Genomic DNA, 21,937 nt, shown 5'->3' with positions numbered 1-21,937 from the left:
TTTTTCCCATACATTTGTTCTGCCGATTTGTGTGCTAACCCTACCCGTATTTCGAATGCTAATTCGAACATTTCTTAACAGATCGAAAGATGTTTGCATGAATTGAACGGAAATATTTCTACGCGTATATCACAATTAATAAAATGTTATAGTTCATGAGATGAACAATGGAATAACTGTAAAATGTCAAGCGTTATCTAAACGCCCTTACTGCCAAGTTTTGGTTGGCCCGATTTACGGTTTCCCCAACACAGACTTTAAAATCGATGTACCTGTGGAAATCTACTTTGCAAATATACATGCAAGTCGGGGGTATTTTTGTTTCCACCGAGCTGTGTTTCCCTAACACGGACTTCAAAATTAATGTGCCTGGGACAATTCGCTTTGCCAATACATGCAAGTCGGGGGTATTTTTTGGTGTTGAGTACTTTTGTACTCGCTTGCCGTTGTGCAGACCGGAATATGTTTCCTTAAAACATTTAAACTGAGAGGTCTGGGAAAATCGTCATTTCATATACTAGAGGTGAATGAACTTTCGCGGATCGAGAACTACGTAAAAATGAGATGTGTAATAATTTCAGAGGAAAATGTAAAATACAATGATCGTTTGACAATTCTTCCGATCACATATTTTGTTAGTCCTACGCATCATATCAAACGTAAAAGGACGTTCATCAAATTTATTTGTAACGAAGAACATAATCTATTATAAAAATTTCGATGCATTCTAAAATAATATTCGAAGTGACAAACAAGTGGATTGCATAATATAATTGTGTAGTTCTACGTCGAAAATATGCGGTCGTATCCTAGATACAACCCCTTACAATTTTTTTTTTGTTATCAATATCTTCAAACATTCACGTTTTCTTACTATGAGCAAGTTCATGGGTCCAATCGCAGAACTGTTCATTGATTGATATTCGAATCTACCCTTTTAAAATTATTTTTAACTTTAAAATTTTTAGTACTTCTACCCAAACTCGACATTATAATATCAGATTATTTTCAGACACAATTCTCGTTTAAGATTTTTCATCCACTTGCAAAAACATGTTTCTCAGCTACATAGAATAAATGTTTGATAAAGAAAATATGATATAATAAAGACAACCCTAAATTGAACAATTCCTTCCTCGAGTTTTGCTCTTACCAACACATTCGGCGATCCATTTTTATTTATATAGATAGAAGACGATAAAGGAGTGCATTTTATAACTTTAAAATCCATTTTCACCTTCGAACGAAGATCAATTTCGTCACCGCGAGTATCAAATGGACAACACTTGTCGATATGTAATTGTAGAACACATGTGAATTGAATTTTTCGAATTTTCCCATTTTTCTTTCAGAGTTTTCCGAAAATTTTTATTGGCTTGTTTGGTTGGTATATGTTTAGTTGAAATATGTGCATTATTTTTATGGGACCCCCTCTCCTTTCCAGAGGAGGAAGGGTGTGATACCATCATTGAAACATTTCTCGTGCCCAAAAATCCAAACATCCCAAATTTGGCTCCATTTGCTGGATCAGTTCTCAAGCTGTTCAACACCCTTTAGAGGGGAAAAAAGGAGTGTCAAAGCACCATAACAACATTTATTGCTCCCTGAAACCTCCATTTGCCAAATTTTGTTCCTTTTTCTTGATTAGTTCTCGAGTTATGCAGAAATTTGTGTTCCATTTCTATGGCGGCTCCCCCTTAGAGAGGTGGGTGGAGTGTCTAACCACCGTAAAAACATTTATTGCACCCTAAAACCTCTACATGCCAAATTTGGTTTCATTTCCTTGATTGATTCTCGAGTTATGCAGAAATTTGTGCTTCATTTGTATGGCACCCAATACAGAAACTTCTGCTTGCTGGCAAACCCATTCCACTGGAAGCGGTATGCTTCATTACTCGCGAAAAACCCATGTAGAGGGATTTTCTGAAGCATTTCTTCACAATGGCTTTTGCGACAGATATGATTCCGTACATTTAATTCCTGAGTTAATATGAGATGGAACTCTCAATCAAAGCGAAGCAACAATATATTTGTGCACAGATCGTCTCGGTGACAACTGCAGCACAACGTTTGCCGGGTCAGCTAGTAAAAGAATAAAAATTGCACTTGAAAACAAAGAAAAATAAATGTATGTCTATATTAGTTGGTGTTTACAGATATCTCGCTTCCAAAATAACCCGCAGCAGAAGTTCCGAAACGGTGTAGCTGAACCCCCGAAAGCACACGGAAATCACCGTTTCCCGCGCGACAGATAATACAAATTGTCGTCGCATGTATTGTTCAATCGGTACATGCATCAACCGTGTCGGATATAGTCACGAGCGTGTTGGTGTAATAAGTGTTGACTCTGATGCTGACTCTGACAGACGCGCTTAGGTTCTACATACGCAACCAGCCGCGCAATGAGTATCAAAATTGAAATTAGTCCCACCTATATGTGGGGTAGTGGATGACTCGTCGCCAACAAACCCCTGGAGTCGGATTGATGTGCATCTGTCGTTACGTAAATCGCAGTCGTGGGAGGGGGAAGTGTTCGCCTGGTTGCGATACATATTGTCAAAGAATTTCAATTGAAAAGGCACGTGTGATTAATTCCTCCAAATGGTTTGTAAGCATCTTGTCTCGAATATACTTCTTATCGATAAGTGTAAAGTATTTGTACAAACAATTTGAAATCAAGCACTACTCTCGATTCGTCCGAACCACGTCAATACTCGTGGCCTCCACCATAAGAAACCGACAAACTTGGCAAGAACCAGCCCGGTGATGGTTTCTTTCCATTACTAATCAACTAATCAACAGTGATAACAGAAATACAGAAAACAACAGAAATGGTCAGACGACTAGTTCTGATAAAAATCACCAATGCACGGTGATAAGATACCATAAGGTGTACACAATCCCACCCGGGAAACTAATAATGATTGCCTTTGTTCTATAACGAAGCCTAAACGAATCGTCTGTTTCCCCTCCCTCATTCTGTGATTCTCGGTACGCCCTCGCGAGCTCAGATTTCGGTCTCAACCCATTTGCGTGATTCGAACAACTTGGCAGTGTTACCAGAGTTGCGATACTTTATCAACTTCAAAGCTGACAAAGAATTCGGAGACAACACCACAAAGTTGATGTTGAAACCGTGATTTTCTCACAACCTCAACCGTCCACGAAAGTTCCCGCGAAACGCCGTTGTGTGTGAACATTGCGGGACCAAGAACGAATTTCCGCGATTGTTTGAAGGCGCAACATCAGCAACATTCGGTTTCGCATAGATTGCAGCAAGTGCTGCTGCTTGTGCGCTGGTTCCGTGATATTAGGAAGTAAGACACAAACAACAAACTGCTCGCAACAAGCTGCACACACGCCGGGCGCGCATATGCGCATAAAAGCAAAAATGTGTATAATAGCATTATTATTATTATCATAACAATAACACTCCTGCCACAGGGCAGCCGACGACGGTTAGTGTACTCGGAAAAAAAATTCACGTAATCGCATCATTTCGCTCGCCATACCCAGGGCTTAACGCAGCAGCGGTTTTTGAACGCTTGTACTGCCTTGCTGCCTATGGGGTTTTCGATGTGCAGCAGGCGATCCGAAACTGGAAAGCTACACCCTTCCTTCCTAGGGCAACGACAGGTTTCCTTTTCATTTTTTCCCCCATTACAGCTAACCCGGTTGGATTCCACCTGGTAGGTAATGAGTGGAACATTTGGAACCACTGGCTTGTAGAATACATAGAATTTGTTTAAGTTTGTTTAGTTGATTTCAACATACGCATACCCCGTCCAGAAACTAGTGTAACTGATGTCTAGTTACAGACAATAATATTAGGATTTTCCCCGTGTGTGTTACTATACGCTAATGAACTTTTCAACTATGCTTCGAGCCCAGACAGCTGACTTGGCAAAATTATCCTTGCAAAATGAATCCACTTTTTTTCCTTCTCATTTACCTTTTTTATTTATTTCTTCATTTTTCGTTTCTTATTGTTCTTTTCTTCTCGATTTTTTTCATTCTTCTTTCTTCTTACTTCTTCATTTTTTTTATTTATCTTATCTCGTTAATTTTGACGTAGGACTACGTCTTTCATTTCTATACTGGGGTGTAAGTTCAAAGTTTCGGAAACGAAAGCGTTACGCCGGAGAACGAGATTTTGAGCGTTAATAGCTCATAAACAACTGAACGAAATGGTATGATAAACACTACATTTGAAAGATAAAATGTCTACGCCTTATATGATTGTTACTTTTTCATCCAAAAACTTGTTTCAATAGCCCTAGAATTGCCTTCAAAATAGGCTACTGGAATCACTCCAATCGGTATATAAGCGAGTGCCGCTCGGAAATCCACTCAGTTATGATTGCGCAACGTTTGAGGTACGATCGCTGGAATGGATGGATGTTTCCCTAACACAGACTTCTAAAAAATGAAGCCTAAGGAAATCGGCATTGCAAAATAGATGCAAGCTGCGAGTACTTTGGTACTCGCTTGTGTTTCTGGGAATCGGAATGTTTCCCTAACACAGACTTCACAACCATGGAGCCTGGGGAAATTGACACAGCAAATTAGATGCAAGCAGCGAGTACTTTTGTATTCGCTTGCGTTTCTGGAAATCGGAATGTTACCCTAACACAGACTTCAAAACCATGGAACCTTGGTATTGCGAAATAGATACGAGCAGCGGGTACTTTTGTACTTTTGCACTTTCTGGAAATCGGAATGTTTCCCTAACATAGACTTCAAAACCATGGAGCCAGGAGAAACTGGCATAGCAAATTGGATGCAAGCAGCGGGTACTTTTGTACTCGCTTGCGTTTCTGCAAATTGGAATGTTTCCTTAACACAGACTTCAAAATCATGGAGCCTGAGGAAATTGGCATTGGCCATCGATGTATGTGATTGCTCGTTATTGACGAACGGGTAGGTAAGCACACAAATGGACAAAATAAAAATATGGGAAAATAGGAATGCTTCCAATTTTCATTAGTTTACTTCGTTTACAGATTGTGGAATCGTAATGCACGGCATAACAAACAAATCTGATTCGATTACTTTTTTTTTTTTTATATCTGTATTATAGTGACTTTCAACTCATTTGGCTGGTTCGTCACTTCAACTTCCATTTTTGGAAGAATGTCGGGAGTGAGAATTGAACTCGTGACCTTTAGCGTGAGAGGCATGGATGTTACCACTACGCCAGATCGCCTCCCTAGATGATTCGATTACTGTACATATCATCAAATTTCGGTCGTAGCAAAAAAAAACTTATTCACGTTAACATTATTTCATCAAATCATGACCTATTCTCTGGTTTGGTTACGCAGCAGCGATATCGTACCCAATGAGGAACTTCCGAGGTGGGATTATTGCTAATTGAAGAATTACAATTGATTACTAAGTCAACGGCAGTCCTACGTCAACCTTGCGGTTATATCATAGGTATAACCCATCCATAGTTTTTTTTTCTTCCATTTCTTTTTTTCTTCGGAAGCGATTCTTGAAACCTCCTTTAGCTCCCACAGTTCCTTGAGTTCCATCGCGATGGTCGGTACTTGTAGACTCATGCTCATGGGGGTGGACACCATGTACTGTCATCATCTGCTTCCAAGCTACAATTTTCTCCTCCACTGTTTGCAGATTGCGGTTGGGCTGACACTTCGTATGCACCAAGTACAGGGCGCCGAATCCCCTGTCCTCTATATACTATATACACAGAGACGGGTCCCAATCAGGGTTGCCATAATAAAATCTGTGTTTTTGGTCTCCAAAAATCTTTTTATCTGTGTTTTTGACGTAAGACTACGTCTAACCGGAACGTCTAACCTGCTCGCGACGATAAGAAAACCCGCATTCAGAACAGAACACATTCGGTTCGGTGGACATCAAGACAACAACAGGCAGTTGCAGCAAGTGGCGAGTGGCAAACTGCAGCAGGTAGCAGAAGAAAAAAAATGTTCTTAATACAAACTGCTTTGGTGGCAAATCAATGTCCTGGAAAAAAGGTAATGAAGATGGTCGAGTTTTGAGCGACATAGCATGCGCTGTCATAACTATTTAGCAAATAGTGACGTCAGTCGTTGTGTTTATCTTTGATAGCCCACCGCATCCATGTAAAAATGCTATTTTCAGGATGTAATTTATAAATTAAAAACGTACATTTTTTTAGAGCTCCCGCTGAATATGAGGATAATGTGATAGCGTGGAGTGAATATTCGTGAAATCACGTCGAAAAAGACGGATAAAACTGATATTTCCATGTGCCATTTTCACTCCCCCGCGTTCAAAGAAACAAACGAAGTTCCATTATTTTACCGTTATGAAGTTGATGTTTCGAAGGCTCTCAGTGTTGGTGTGTATGTTGTGAGATAATAATCGCCAATTAATCAAAATTTCACCGAAAATGTTACTGCTTTCGAGAACTAAGCATACGACTGCTCTCTGGACCTTTTTCCGCAGGAATAATCGAAATAAGCCACGATATAATTGCCATCTGTTATGTTTTTTAACAGATGGCAATTATATCGTGGCTTATTTCGACCAGTTGAATGATTTCATGAGAATTTTGGCTCAAATTATCATGCAACCGTGTGTACTTTGAACATTGTTTTGTATCTTCCATATACATTCCATATTGAATGCAAATAATTACGACACGATATTTTGCTTGCCAATACAGATATACTTCGCCTACTGCTCCACCTCTATATGTACCTCATTGGTGGCAAATCCAGAACAAGGAGGCATCGAGGGCGTTCGAAATGGTTTTTTTTTCAAAACCACGAGTGCTAAGGTTTCTAAATTGGAACCATTCCATAAAACACGGCGCTTTTCAGGGCCATTAAACCTTCCAAAAAAGAGTTTACGAAATACAGTTCAATGCTTTCTAGAACAATATCCAATATAATAATAAAACACACATTGATTTTTTCATTATTTGTTTGCCAGGATATGATGAGTATGTGAAATTGGCAGTTATTCTGAGCTTATTGATGGTTGGGGACTTTCCCGATTATTCAATTTTCACCAATTCTTAAATTGCTTCCAGATTGAAAGTACAGTAATTTACATTTAGCTCGACATCTAGCTAATTGGACGGACATGTAATGCGACATATTTAATTGGATATTTTTGTAGACATAGAGATCGGGGTCCAAATTATGACCCCATATTGAAAGTCGACATTGTACCACTGCCATCGCAAATGTTCAATTTCAGGTTAAAATCGCCTCCAATGCGACACTGAGTGGTGCTTCAGTACGTCGCATTAAATATAATTTACTGTACAACATGTCACAAGCTGGATGGGAAGAAATTTTCCAACTGTGAAAGCTGTGGCGAGTGGCTAACGCAATCGCTAAACAGGAAGGTTTAGCCGAACAAGATGGGGATATCGAATGATAACAAAACAATAAACTCTTTAGAATAAAGATAATTTTGTGATCCTGAAAAGAATCCTTTTCAGCCTGCATGTGAATCCAACGTGCGAACAAATCGTAATGAGTTTTTTTTTTTTTTGCCATCGCTGCCTTTTAACGCTCATTCGTTCGTCTCGTTGGACTCGCCCCTTTGGCTGAGTCTGCCGATTTGTCTCTATCCTGTGACCATGTACCGCTAAAGTACAAAATGCGCGAATCCGCTGAAAAATATCTCATTCTCTTTCAAACCGTAAATCAGTGTGGTTTTTTTTTTTTTAATTCGTTTATTTTTACAGGCTCAGTTACTTAAGTTTAAAGGAGCCGAATTCTTAAATATATTTTTAAAACTATATATATATAGAAACAATTTTCTTACATCTATGGTTAGTAAGGTGGAAAACCGATTACTCGCGGTGTACTCGAGTTTAGAAGGGTGACATATTTTTAGGAGAAGGATGGGATATAAGGAAATTGTAACAATGTTGATGAGCACTCAATTCTTAAATCTATTCGTATATCTATAGTTTATTTACATTTCAACTTATTCTACTATTTATAGCAAGGGGACGAATTACCCGCAAAGGAAGGAAAGGAGGGTATAAGGATGTAGGGACAATCACACACGAAGATCTATAGCTTTAAGGAAAACATATATATGGGACATGTAATCAAGGTCTAACCGAGCCAACACATCTCTCACCGGCACATTGGGCTGTCTTCCTCGGGCCCGAAGGGAGTTTTCTAAATTCGATCTGGCGACCAGATACACCTCGCACGACCAAACAATGTGCTCGATGTCGTGATAACCTTGGCCACAAACGCAGAGATTGCTGCTGGCAAGATTGAAACGGAAGAGTAGTGCATCTAACGAACAGTGATTGGACATGAGTCGGGAGAAGGTGCGAATAAAGTCCCGACTCAAATCCAGACTTTTGAACCACGGTTTGAGGCTAACCTTTGGGATAATCGAGTGAAACCACCGGCCCAATTCATCTTCATTCCACTTACATTGCCAGTTAGCGATGGTATTTTTGCGAACTAAAGAATAAAATTCATTGAAGGCGATTTGACGCTGATAAATATCGCCTTCAATTGCACCTACCTTTGCCAATGAGTCAGCCCTCTCATTACCCGGAATTGAGCAATGTGAAGGGACCCAGACAAAGGTAATGACATAACAGCGTCTGGATAAAGCACTCAAAATTTCTCGTATTCTCTCAAGGAAGTACGGCGAGTGCTTTTCCGGCCTCACTGAACGGATAGCTTCGACAGAGCTAAGACTATCCGTTACAATGTAATAGTGTTCAACAGGTCGTGAGGCGACGCTGTCCAGCGCCCAGTATATCGCTGCCAATTCAGCAATATATACCGAGCAAGGATTCTGAAGACTGTGTGAGGTGCTAAAAAATACGTTGAACACTCCAAATCCTGTGGACTCATTCATAGAGGACCCATCAGTAAAGTATATATTATCACAATTGATACGCCCATACTTTGCATTGAAGATTGTAGGAATGAACCCCAATCTAAGATAATCTGGATTTTCATGGATTTTCTCCTTCATGAACAGATCGAAATGTACAGAAGAATTGATGTAGTCAGGAAAACAAACACGGTTGGGAATATACGAAGAAGGAACAACCTGCATAGAGGTGAATTCATGATATGAATTCATGAATCCAGAATGAAAATTTAGCTCGATCAATTGCTCAAAATTTCCGATCACCAATGGATTCATAACCTTACACCGGATGAGGAACCGAAGAGATAATAAATTGAAGCGATCTTTTAGTGGGAGTACGCCTGCCAAAACCTCGAGACTCATGGTATGCGTTGAGGGCATACATCCCAACGCAATACGGAGACAAAGATACTGAATTCGCTCGAGTTTAATGAAGTGTGTTTTGGCAGCTGATTGAAAACAGAAATTGCCATACTCCATCACTGAGAGAATAGTTGTTCGATACAACATAATAAGATCTTCGGGATGGGCTCCCCACCAGGTGCCGGTAATTGTACGGAGAAAGTTTATTCTTTGTTGACATTTTTTACTCAGATACCTAATATGGGCCCCCAAGTACATTTGGAGTCGAACCAGACCCCAAGATACTTGAATGACATAGCATGAGTGATCGGTTTACCCAAAAGTTGAAGCTTTGGTTTTGCTGGTCTATGCTTCCTAGAAAAAACAACCATCTCTGTTTTCTCCGTGGAGAATTCGATCCCTAGCCCAATGGCCCAGGTTGAAAAATTGTTCAAAGTATCTTGTAAGGGTCCTTGCAAGTCGGATTCGTTTGATCCTACGACAGACACCACTCCATCATCTGCAAGTTGTCTTAGGCTGCAATTTTGTGTAAGGCAATTGTCGATGTCGCTTACATAGAAGTTGTACAAAAGGGGGCTTAAACATGAGCCCTGGGGGAGTCCCATGTAAGAGACCCGACTTACTGCCGAATCTCCGTGAGAAAAGTTCAAATGTTTCTCACAAAGCAAGTTATATAACATATTATTCAATAGAGGCGGCAGACCCCGAGAGTGTAATTTGTCCGACAAAACCTCTATTGAAACAGAATCAAAGGCCCCCTTTATGTCCAAGAATACTGAAGCCATTTGTTTTTTTTCGGCGTAAGCCATTTGAATTTCTGAAGAAAGCAACGCAAGACAATCATTCGTCCCCTTGCCCCTGCGGAACCCATATTGTGTATCTGAGAGTAGGCCATTCGTTTCAACCCATCGATCAAGGCGAAACAAGATCATTTTCTCCAACAATTTCCGTATACAAGACAGCATTGCTATTGGGCGGTACGAATTGAAGTCGGACGCGGGTTTTCCGGGCTTTTGAATAGCTATAACTCGTACTTGTCTCCAATCATCTGGAACAATATTATGCTCCAGAAACCGATTGAATAAGTTCAACAAGCGATGTTTCGCCACATCAGGGAGGTTTTTCAGCAAGTTGAACTTAATTCTATCCGATCCCGGAGCAGAATTGTTACATGAAAGGAGAGCAAGAGAGAATTCTACCATCGAAAACTCGGAATCAAGATCGCACCTATCTTGTGGTATATCTCGAACAATTTTTTGCACAGGAGCGGAATCAGGACAAACCTTCCGTGCAAAATTCAAAATCCATCGATGTGAATATTCTTCGATTTCATTCGTTGAAGAGCGATTTCTCATGTTTCGAGCCACTTTCCATAATTTTTTCATTGACGTTTCTCGTGACAAACCTCCCACGAAATTTCGCCAATAAGCACGTTTTTTCCCTTTGATCAAGTTTTTAAATTGATTTTCAAGGTCCAAATACGTCTGAAAATTTTCAGGGGTTCCACGTTTCCGATAAGCTTTAAATGCATTCGATTTTTCTACATAAAGCTTGGAACATATGCTATCCCACCATAGATTGGGAGGCATCTCAGTGTGGTTGTATGGCATCGTTTCAGTTCACATCGCATCAACGGATTGGTGCCGGAGCACCAGTATACCTAATAGCGGTTATAGAATTTCGGCCGCCGGAGTGCTCGAGTTGACTTGCAAAGCTGCTCACGACAATAAGAAAACCCACCTACAGAACAGAGCACATTCAGTTCGGTGGCAACAACTAGTTTCAGCGAGTGGCAAACGCAATCGCAAAACGGCAGCAGGTAGAAGAAGGAAAAAGTTTGTTTATACAGACTGCTTTGGTGGCAAAACCAGCCACCGTAAAACACGGCGCTTTTCAGGGCCATTAAACCTTTCAAAGAAGAGTTATTAAAAGTTTTTCACAATACCAATGCATTCTAAAGTGACATAATATGACATATAATATAAACTAATTTATTTTTTTTATACTTGTTCTTGAACTTATTGGTGGTTGGGGTCTTTTAAATTGATCATTCAGTTTTCACAAACCCATGCATAGTTTCCGAATTAAAAGTGGCTTCAAATTACAACACATTGTATGCAGGATGGCATTAACGAATTTTCTCGGTAGCAAGAACTGCTTCCTTTGGTTGATAACTGATGTTGAAAATTGACTGACGTTACATCTGCATTGTATAGAAAAATAACTAAGGAGCAACATGATGAGCTATGTACTTCCTGCTGCTCTGTTCTTATTTTAAAGGACTTTAATCCGAAGGTCATCCGTCCCTGTATTTACTGTTGGTTTTTCAGAATGCTTATAGCTCGTTTATTTCTCGACAGATCGTAGAGTTCGTCTCCAAAACCTCAGTTCTTTTTCATTTTTATTTACTTTGTTTACGGAGACTACAAATCTTACAATTCATTCGTCTCCGAAACCACAGTTTAAGTTACGGTAAGCTGATGACCACCTATGCATTCCTTATCACAGTCATCATTTTGATTGTACGATATGTGCATACGCCGAAAGATGCCCGGCGTTGAACATTTAATAAGTACAAAGCCTTCAGAAAAAAATCAAGAATCAGGTTTGTAAAAAAAACGCAAAAACACAATACCAAAGGTTCTTTTCAGAACCCCCAACATGTTCTTAAAGAGTAAACAGTAAACTAATCCATTTTTCAGGTAGATAGGTAGGTATTCACGTAGGAGAAGAAAATAAAACAATATATTTAGCAAAAGCTGTCCCCTTTGTATAGTCCTACGTCACTCCGGTTATGTCCCCGAAATTACCCACCCGTCTTTTTCTCAGAAAATCTGTATCAAAATCTGTATCAACCTTTTGCAACTATTTTTAAAACATAAACATAACAACATTGCAAGACATAAACATAAGAACATACTTATCAGATGTTTACATAAAAATAAAGGAACCTTGTTCATCTTTCACAATCTGACAAAGCTAAACATCATTGCTTTATCATGTGAAAAATTGCGACCAGTGCACATGTCGAAATTTAATTCGACCGCAAAGGGATTTATAAGTTCAATCTTGGATCATAATCTTAGGTTAAGTATCATTGGAATAGTTATTATGAATTTGACGATGTTTCTGGAATCCACCTAAAAATTTGTATTCAGTATGCTTTATTGGGAAAAATATAAACAGAGTAATAAAGCTAGCCGATGACGCAGACTTTTGCATATTTTCGCATTTTTTTTCCTGTTGGGTGTGAACCACTGCGTCAATTATTTTGAACTATTGTGGTATACCCCTTTTTTATACTACACTTCAAGCTTATCTACTTCTTATTGATGAAGGAGTGGACTAAAAACTATAGCGAGATAGGTGCCAATCAGGAATAATCTGTTTGATAAAATTTATAATCCTGATCGGCGACGCAGACCAAATTTCCTTGGGCTCCAGAGTAACTTTATCAAGATGTTGAAGTCTGCGTCTAGTTAGAGCTCCGCAGTTACAGAGCAAATGTTCCGAGGTTTCGCTTTCGGCATTACAAAAGCGACAAATATCATCTTGTGCTAAACCTATGTTTTTAAGATAGTATTTACTCGGGCAGTGTTCTGTTACAAGACCAGTGAATGTGCTGAGGTCTTTCTTACTAAGACTTAGCAGCTGTTGAGTAATTTTAATACTCGGCGTAATAAATTTGTTCGCCTGTTTAAGTTTTGCAGCCATACAATTGGCTGTAACTTCCCGGTCTTCCCTTTTATTCAGTTCACTTTTCAACACACAGTCAGAAAGTCCACAGAATGGTTCTGGACCAGTGAATGGTGAGTTTGAGCCGTTCCTGGCATGTTCATCTGCTCGCTCGCGTTGCCCTCTATACCGCAATGGCCAGGAATCCAGTACAATTGTACCGAACTTATCTGACTTAATTGCCGTAAAAGGGAAATGCATTCCCAGACAATTTTTGAAGAGCATTCAAAAGCATTTAGAGCTTTAAGTGCCGCTTGACTGTCTGAGAATATGCAGATGTTAGCATGTTTATATTTCCTTTTGAGGCAGACATTGAAACATTCTATTATTGCAGTTATTTCTGCTTGAAAAACTGTTGGCCAGTTTCCCATAGCCACAGAGATTATTGTTCTGGGACCATACACTCCGGCACCTGTTCTGATTCCCATTTTCGACCCATCAGCGTAGAACATGATTGAACCTTTTCGCCTTAGATTGAACATGAGAAAGCAGTACTACACTCTACATATGAATGGCAATATGACTCTCATTCAGACTGATTCGAATGCTATATGAATAAAATTGGTGAGTTGGGAAAAAATATGTTTGATGTCAAGCCATAACTAATATTGGATCGTTATTTTGAAAAATCTGTAAATCTGTATGAAAACCAAAAAAAATCTGTAATCTGTATCTACAGATTCTTGGTTTCAAAAAGTCTAAAAAATCTGTATAAATACAGATTATTCTGTAGATATGGTAACCCTGGTCCCAATGCCTCATCACAGGCTACAGGAACCAGACTGCATTAATTTTATAGACCTACAATACATTGACGAGATGGAGTCATAAACCTTCCGATAGTTCCGGTGGTTGTAAACTGCTTGTCCGACTTTTGCTGTATTGATGATGATCTTTACAGCCATGCATACTTTTCTTGCATCCCTTCTGTTCTACTGCGATAATGTTGTACTGCATAATTGGGGGTCTTCGTAGCCACTTGATTACGCGTTCGCTTACTAAGCGATCGATCGTGAGTTCAAACTCAGGGCCCTCAATTGACCATCTTTGTGTTGTTAAAGAAAAACTACGTCCACGCAACCATCATCAGCTATGGAGATCGATCCACGGTGGAACAAAGATCGATTCATCCATACAACTGCTCTGCTCTGCAAGAAACAACGGGCTGCTGTTCTATAAATAACCCAACAATGATCAATATCAACTGTCTCCGCTGTCCGGTCTACTGAACAATGGAAGAACAGATAGAATACCCTTACGCCTAAACGGCTACTACAGTGTAATTTACCATAATGTAATGGAACAGAAAACCTAACGCCTAAATGGCTACTACTTCTATTGTGTAATTTACAATTTATAGAAACATAAACATATGTACATGTACACGATAAAAACCCGGCTCTGTTACAGATAAAATGCTAATGAGCCTGATAAATAAATAAATGAGATAAAAAAAATGTACTGTTCGCAGTGAGCAAAAACTTTATCAGTTGTAATGCTACTTAGCTACTACAGACTCGGTAGGCACGTTATCGGTCCGTATTTTGATGGGTTCAACGTATTGTTGTCTATTGGGAGAATGAATGGCGAATTCAGGAAGGATTCTTGTTCGAGTGAGCTTCCAGCTGGTGAAGTTCATTTGGCTGCACAGCTACTCGACATAGTTTGGCCGATCTGCTGACTTTTTTTTTGCAAGCCACCAGTCTTCCAATTGCGGCTCGCTTATTTGAGACCCGTCGCTCCAATCTCCATCGCTATGGAGGTTCACGCCTTTCACGGGTATGTTGGAGCAGTTTGCCTGTTGGCCTTACGCGGTTTCCAAAACTTTCAGTGATCTCCAAAGCAGCACACTAAACCGTTTTTATCGTGTAGATCTTGCTACTCACACTTTATGTAATTGTGGTCCAGAATATCATGATATCGAGCCTGTTGTTTGGCAATGTAAAAATGCAACGAAAGAATTCAACTTGCTGCTGATTCAGATGTTCGAAAGGGTATACGTACACGTGTCAGATCATTATACCTTAAGGGGGGACCCCGGTCTGGAAAATCGAAAAAAAATAATTTTAGTTTTTTGCATTTTTGGGAAGCTTAGGATTTTTCGATATTTGATTTCGTTGGAAAGTTACAGCCAAAAGCATGAAGTCACCTCAAGGGATACAGTATTGCTGTACGAATTTTAAATCGTGTTTTTCTCAAAACCATGTTATTTTTACTGACGGTATCAATATCTCAGGATCTAAATGGCTATTTAGAGATTTTCCATGAAAAATATCTAATTTTTAACAAAAATGGCCGCCGTTTTGGAAATTTTTCGAATTTTCAAAAACCCCTATGTAACGCTTTCGGTATTGTTCTAAAGTTTCAAAAGATTCATTGGAATTTGTTCTACGACACGCCGCACTACTTTTTTTTTATCCAAAATATATATTTTATTAAGGCTCATATGGCGTCAGCCTAACGGGGCCGGGAGTTCAATATTTCGACAATGTTTGCTTACAACTATGTTAGTAATATGTAACCGATTACTCGCGGTTGGCTCGAGGTTAGTATTACAAGTGTTCTCATAATTGGTATGCTGCAGTCTTCGATGCTCTGTACGTTTGCCCGACACGGGATACTTCCTATTGGGATGCAGCTGACCATTAATCAGCAACGCCCCCCTAGTCTGTACCCCATATCTAGCGTGGTGCGTCTTTCTCGACTCGAGGAATCCAGGATAGAATGGTCACTAGCCGGCGCAATCATCAGCTCGTGTAGAGTTGTCATGAGCGGTACAACCTTTGGCTCTTGTTGAATGATCAGTGGACTGCACAACCTTCGGCCCGTGCATCTGTAAAGAGTATGTGTATGTATTGCCGCGACTAAGTAAAAGTTTATCGATCAGATAGGAGGGATATGAAACGGGGACACAACAAAGGAAACATCATTAAACGTTGACATCGGCGTTTCTGAGGAACAGGTATAGATGAAGCAGAAGATCAGGATCACGGCTACCTAAGATATCCCGGACGGGGATATCCGATTGTCTGCCTTGTGCTCTCAGTGCTCTAGAGAGCTGAGAGCGAGCAGCATGGAACCGGATACACGACCAGACAACATGCTCGATGTCGTGGTAGCCATCGCCACAATCACAAAGATTGTTTGCTGCGAGCCCAATGCGATAGAGATGCGCGTTTAGGTTGTAGTGATTGGACATAAGCCGAGATATCACGCTCCCCGCACTACTTGATGGGATCGTCCAATCCGACGAGATATTTCTCTGATACCAACATTTTCTTGGTGAAATGCATCGATTTGTCTTTCTTCTTTCTCCGTGAGGACTTTTCCCTTCGGCATTTGCCAGATTTAATTGATCAAAACAACTAAAACAACGGAAAATGTAACTGGACTTATCGAAACTTGACAGTTCAAAATACGAAAACATTCGTTTACGGTTAATTTTCAAATGTTTGATATGATGAACGTGGTTCCCGAAACCGTTGGTTGTATATATAAGCATTCATTCAAATTGTAACATTTATACTGAACCATTTCAATCGTCGTAAAATTGGTTTTTTTTTTGAAACATTACAATTACACGGTTCATATTTGTAAACTCAAGTCAACAGAAATATGCGTTTGTTATGCGCCCGTTTGAGTTAAATAACCAAGATAGTTGAAGGAAAACAGTGATCAACTATATTCAATGGTCAACGGAGTGCGAAAACCTTGCGGAACGCGACACCGTACACACATAACATTTATCCAATGGTTCGTTATTATCAAAGCATAATGTAACAATTCAAAGCATATGTGCACTCTACTGCGAAGAGGCTGCAGTATGTGTGTCTTTCTAACATAACTTCGGAGCAGTCAAAGTCCCTTACGCAACCCCCCTTGAGATGACCAAGACACCGTATCGATCCACATCCGATCGCGAAAACAAAACCAACTTAATGTGGTCCACTTTTACCATTGTTGGATTTATGTTTGAACTTATAAGCATTAGAGCCAACAAAGGTGGGGAAAACGTTCGGCCCCTCGAGTCAAACACCTCACGATTACCCTAGCAATTAATTGGCGTTTGTTTATTACTTTATTTTGCACGCAGCGTTTATTATTTCATCATCGTCATGCACATACGCTCCCGAAACTGGATTCGTTTTGTATGGTGGCTATTTCCATATATCTCTCTCAAAACTGCTCCGTTTATCTCGGTTTCATAGTTACTTTCGCAATTATTGATGTTCATTGCCATTGTTGTCTTTGTGTTTTTGTTTCAGTTTTTTTGGGTTGATTGTTACAAACCAATTCCTTTCTGCGGTTGACAGATCAGCAATGGTCATCGTAACCGTTCCGTCTAAATTGATTGATTTGTAAAATAAATAGAGCTCGCAGGCTGGGCTCGTCACGTAATACTTTCGGTTAGACAAATCTTGAGCACCTGTTTGGTTTGTACGGTCCTGGCACGAAAGGCGTTTGATGGATATCTGGCTTAGACTTGAGATGTCACATGTAATGTTGTGAATCAACCAAAGCATATGCAACAACTATCAGAAATACTAGACAAGTTGTGGTAATAAATCATTCAATAAGTAATTGAAAAAAAAGGAAAAAAAAAGTTATACTCGTAATGGAAGTCACAACTCCCGCATTCCGTTCGCTGCAGGCGCGAGCGTGTAGGCAAAAGTGGGCGTTCATTGCCAAGTTCGGACTCGCAAAACTTTCACGCCTGAACATTGCATAGTTCCAGAACTGGTTCATCGCCTCCGTATGTGTGGTTTTTTTTCTGTCGGTTATCATAAAATGCGAAACATGTATTTTTCCAGTGGCACCTGGAAAATCTACGGATGAAAAAAAAACAATTATTTATGATGAATTTTTGTAATGTTTCGAAGAGTGATGCGTGAATTACACGAATAACAGTATTCCCCTTGCCAATCGAGAGACATCAGTAAAACAAAAAAAAAGAATATCAGTGATAAATAAATGAATTAAATTGGCCAACTTTCAGTTGGCTTGTCTCCAAAACACTATGGAAATGAGAACGATGCTGTATACGTGTTTATCTTCACTCTACTGCGGTGATAAATCAATACTTCTTCGTGACCTCGGCCCCAAACGAGAGTTGGCTTGCAATGATCCCTCTTGAAATGCAGTTGCACTCGACACCATCAGCACAAACCTTTTTTGCTCCTCCATCGATTTGTCTTGCGAGATTTTTTTTTATTTCGGAATATAATTCAGATTATAATAGAACTCGCATATTTCCGCATCCCCCATCAACACTGTGGATAAATTGCGCTTTCCATGCAAATCATTCTCACTTGCCCTAAGCCGAAGGAAATGGAGGTTTATGCAACCATTGTGTTCATCTTCTGCAATCGTTGATTACATACGTTAGTGCTTTGTAATTTTCGAATCATTCAACTGCTGGAGCACAACGGCGCAGATCAACCGTGTTTCATCAACACGTGTGAACGAGTTAAGTTTACAGTCTCGGAAGTCAACGTAACACGCACACTGCTTTGTATTATCAATTATTGAAGGAGAAAGTGTATTCATCTATAATCTGATTATTATTTTTTCCTTATATCGCTCTCGTAGATCGAGTTTATGATCATGGGTTGTCGGTACACCGGTACGTGATAGATGCTATCGCTATAGTAGTCTGCTTCAGTGGAGTCAGTTCGAGCCAGATATAAGCGATTGAACGTGTGGATTGAAGGTTTCATGGCGGTAGAGAGAATAATTGCTTACGATTAACTGCAATTGGGCGTATCACTTGTCTCGATAACAAGTCTAAAATGTTGATATTTCAACCACATAAATGTATTTATTTGTGTATTTTGAGATTTTCTCATGCCATCTACTCTTTCTTCTTTTCAGATAAACGGAGTTTTCGAACAAGGTAAGTCACGCAAATTTTGCTTGGCGTTTCTACAACTCACCCTGGATTCGAATGTTAAAGTACATCTGGATGGTGCATACTGTCCTTTTTTCGCAGTAGATCCCCTCTGTCATCGGTCTTTCTTTTTTTCGCACCAAATTCCTGCTCAAATTAAATTTATTTCTATTCAGTCTGAACTTTCTTCACTAGGTTAATTTTTTACCTGAACTATCAAAATTGCACGAAGCATTGATGCTGTGACCGGTGGCTATCAGTTGGGTAATTATTGTTATTTATTTATTTATTGTCGTCAATCAAAATTGTAGACCGATACATTCTTAATAATACTTAAAACTACTTACTTAAAACTAAAAAAAAATTAAAGAGAGCTAGCTGGATAATTTATCCGTTTAATTTAGAAGAGGATTTTAACATACAGGGTGGGCCATTTAAAGTGGAAGGATTTGTTTTTGCAATAGCAAAGTAAAGAAGTGGAATTTAAATTTTTTTTTTTAAATTCATTTATTTTGGTCCAAGGAGATTTGTTCTAACTACTTTTTGATTATGATATCTCGTAAATGACCGCCTCTGGCCTTGACCGCAAAATGTGCCCTTTTTTCGGCATTTTCCATCACTTTGCCCAATGTTTCGGCCGATATGGCAGCAATTTCTTGTCGGACATTGTCTTTCAGCGCAGCCAGGGTCCTTGGTTTACCAGTGTATACCTTGGATTTTAAATATCCCCATAAAAAAAAGTCAGGAGGCGTCAAATCAGGTGATCTCGGTGGCCAGTCATAATCGCCGTTTTTCGATATTAATCTTCCGGGGAACATTTCGCGCAATAATTTGGTCGTGGCAGCCGCTGTATGGCATGTAGCGCCGTCCTGTTGGAACCAGTAATTGTCCAATTCATTTTCACGAACAAATGGCAATAAAAAATCGGTTATCATTGTCCGATAACGCTCCCCATTCACGGTTACCGTTGCTCCATTTTCGTTTTCAAAGAAGTACGGGCCGATGACTTTATCGGCATAAATGCCACACCACACAGTAACTTTTTGGTCGTAAAGAGGTTGCGTTTCGATGAATTGAGGGTTTTCAGTAGCATAAAACCGACAATTTTGTTTATTCACTCCTCCATTCAAGTTGAAATGCGCCTCATCAGACATTATGATTTTTTGCCAAAAGCCACAATTGAGAAGTTATTTTGAATGTACAGCTGAACAATTTCAGCGCGTTGTTTAGGTGTGTATTGTTCCATGGTTAAAATTGTACTGAAATGACGCTTCCAACGCGGTATGACATTTGTTAATCTGACATCAAAAGTTATGGGGTTGCCAGATGCTTCCACTTTAAATGGCCCACCCTGTATTACATAATCAAAAAAAAATTAATCCATTTATTTGTTTCGTCAAACCAGCGTAGACTAAATATGCTGCCCAAATATTTCGGTGAAATTTAACTATATCTTATTCTATTCAGATAGTCTTTAAGCAATGACCTTGACATGGTTACATCAATTATTTCACTGTGTTCGTTACAGAGGCTCATCATACGATTAATATGACTAAAGGGTGTGTCACATCAAATTGCATCACGGAAAAAACGCTGTAGAAATTTAATTTTTGGGAATTATATCTTCAGCTTTCGCTTATAATCAGATAAGAGTGTATAGATTACGTTGGCCATGCTTCACTGTCAATTTTTCGTAAATTTGGAAAAATGTCGTCGAACGAAAAAGGGCGTCGGGAATTAATCCTGTGCACTCATTTCGAGAATCCGGAGTTGTCACCTCGGGACATCGGCAAGATGCTGGGAATCGTCCAATCCACGGTCAGCAGAGTACTAAAACGATACTTCGAGAACCTAACCATCGACCGGAAGGTGAAGAACGGCAAAAATGGATGCTCCGTCAGTGAAAAAGGTCACAAACGCGTAGTTAAGCAGTTTAGACGTGATCCGAGAAGTTCGGTCCGGGATGTCGCCAATAAGCTGAATTTGTCAAGTTCATTCGTCCAGCGGACCAAGCTTCGTACATACAAGGTTCAGAAGGCTCCTAACCGCGACGAAAGGAAAAACATGGTGGGGAAGACGCGAGCCCGGAAGCTGTACACCGAAATGCTGACGAAGCCGCATTGCCTGGTAATGGACGACGAAACCTACGTGAAAGCGGACTTTCGTCAGCTGCCGGGCCTGTTGTTCTTCTCTGCAGAGGACAAATTCAGCGTTCCGGAGGAGATTCGCAAGCAGAAACTATCCAAGTTTGCCAAAAAGTACATGGTGTGGCAAGCGATCTGCTCTTGCGGAAAGCGGAGCGCCCCTTTCGTGATGACCGGCACGGTAAACGGGCAGGTTTACCTTAAGGAGTGCCTACAGAAGCGCTTACTACCACTATTGAAGCAGCACGAGGGCCTGACCATCTTCTGGCCGGATCTCGCTTCGTGCCACTATTCAAAGGACGTGTTGGAGTGGTACGAAGCCAACGGGGTCACCTTCGTGCCAAAGGAAATGAACCCACCCAACGCGCCGGAGCTTCGCCCAATAGAGAAATATTGGGCGATTATGAAGCAGGCCCTCCGGAAGAACCCAAAAGTTGTCAAATCGGAGGCGGACTTCAAGAGAAAATGGATTTCTGTTCAAAAAAAACTACAACCTGACGTTGTACAGAACCTTATGGACGAGGTAAAGAGGAAGGTGCGAGCTTACGGGCTTGGGCTCGAAGTATGAATAAAAAGAAAATGCCAATAGTTTTTATTTTACTGTCTAAAATTTTCAAAAGGATTGGTCTACTGGGCGAATTTCTACAGCGTTTTTTCCGTGATGCAATTTGATGTGACACACCCTTTATATTTGGCATAATTCGTTCTTCGGTAATCTATGTAGAAAATGTTAGGATTTCTCAGGTGCCTAATCGGTGCGTAAAAATTTAGGTTCCCTAATATTTCTTCTGAGTCCACTCGTTGTGATATGATGTCAATAATAAATAGAATCATGGCAGAGTTCCGACGTTCTTTTAGGCTTTTAATATTGATTAGCATACAGCGTGCTTCATATAGAGGGAGATGATATGAAGACCAGCCTAGTTTACGA

At 40.0% G+C, this 21,937-nt stretch overlaps 1 protein-coding gene across 4 annotated transcripts in view; it reads left to right on the top strand.

The window, feature by feature from the left end:
- Positions 1-21,937, top strand: part of LOC129766273 (myosin heavy chain 95F) — an 87,700-nt gene that overhangs the window by 8,496 nt on the left and 57,267 nt on the right. For 3 of the 4 annotated variants that reach the window (XM_055766810.1, XM_055766795.1, XM_055766800.1), the window contains exon 3: positions 18,847-18,868. The gene's annotated coding sequence lies outside the window, so the exon portion shown is untranslated. Of the gene's footprint in view, positions 1-18,846; positions 18,869-19,057; positions 19,127-21,937 lie in introns of all 4 variants that reach the window. The other variant, XM_055766805.1, reaches the window with a different exon arrangement.

The sequence above is a fragment of the Toxorhynchites rutilus genome, chromosome 1 (assembly GCF_029784135.1).
Source record: "Toxorhynchites rutilus septentrionalis strain SRP chromosome 1, ASM2978413v1, whole genome shotgun sequence".
Lineage (NCBI taxonomy): Eukaryota > Metazoa > Arthropoda > Insecta > Diptera > Culicidae > Toxorhynchites > Toxorhynchites rutilus.
The sequence above is the reverse complement of the archived record's forward strand: the minus strand, read 5'-3'. Positions and strand labels throughout refer to the sequence as shown.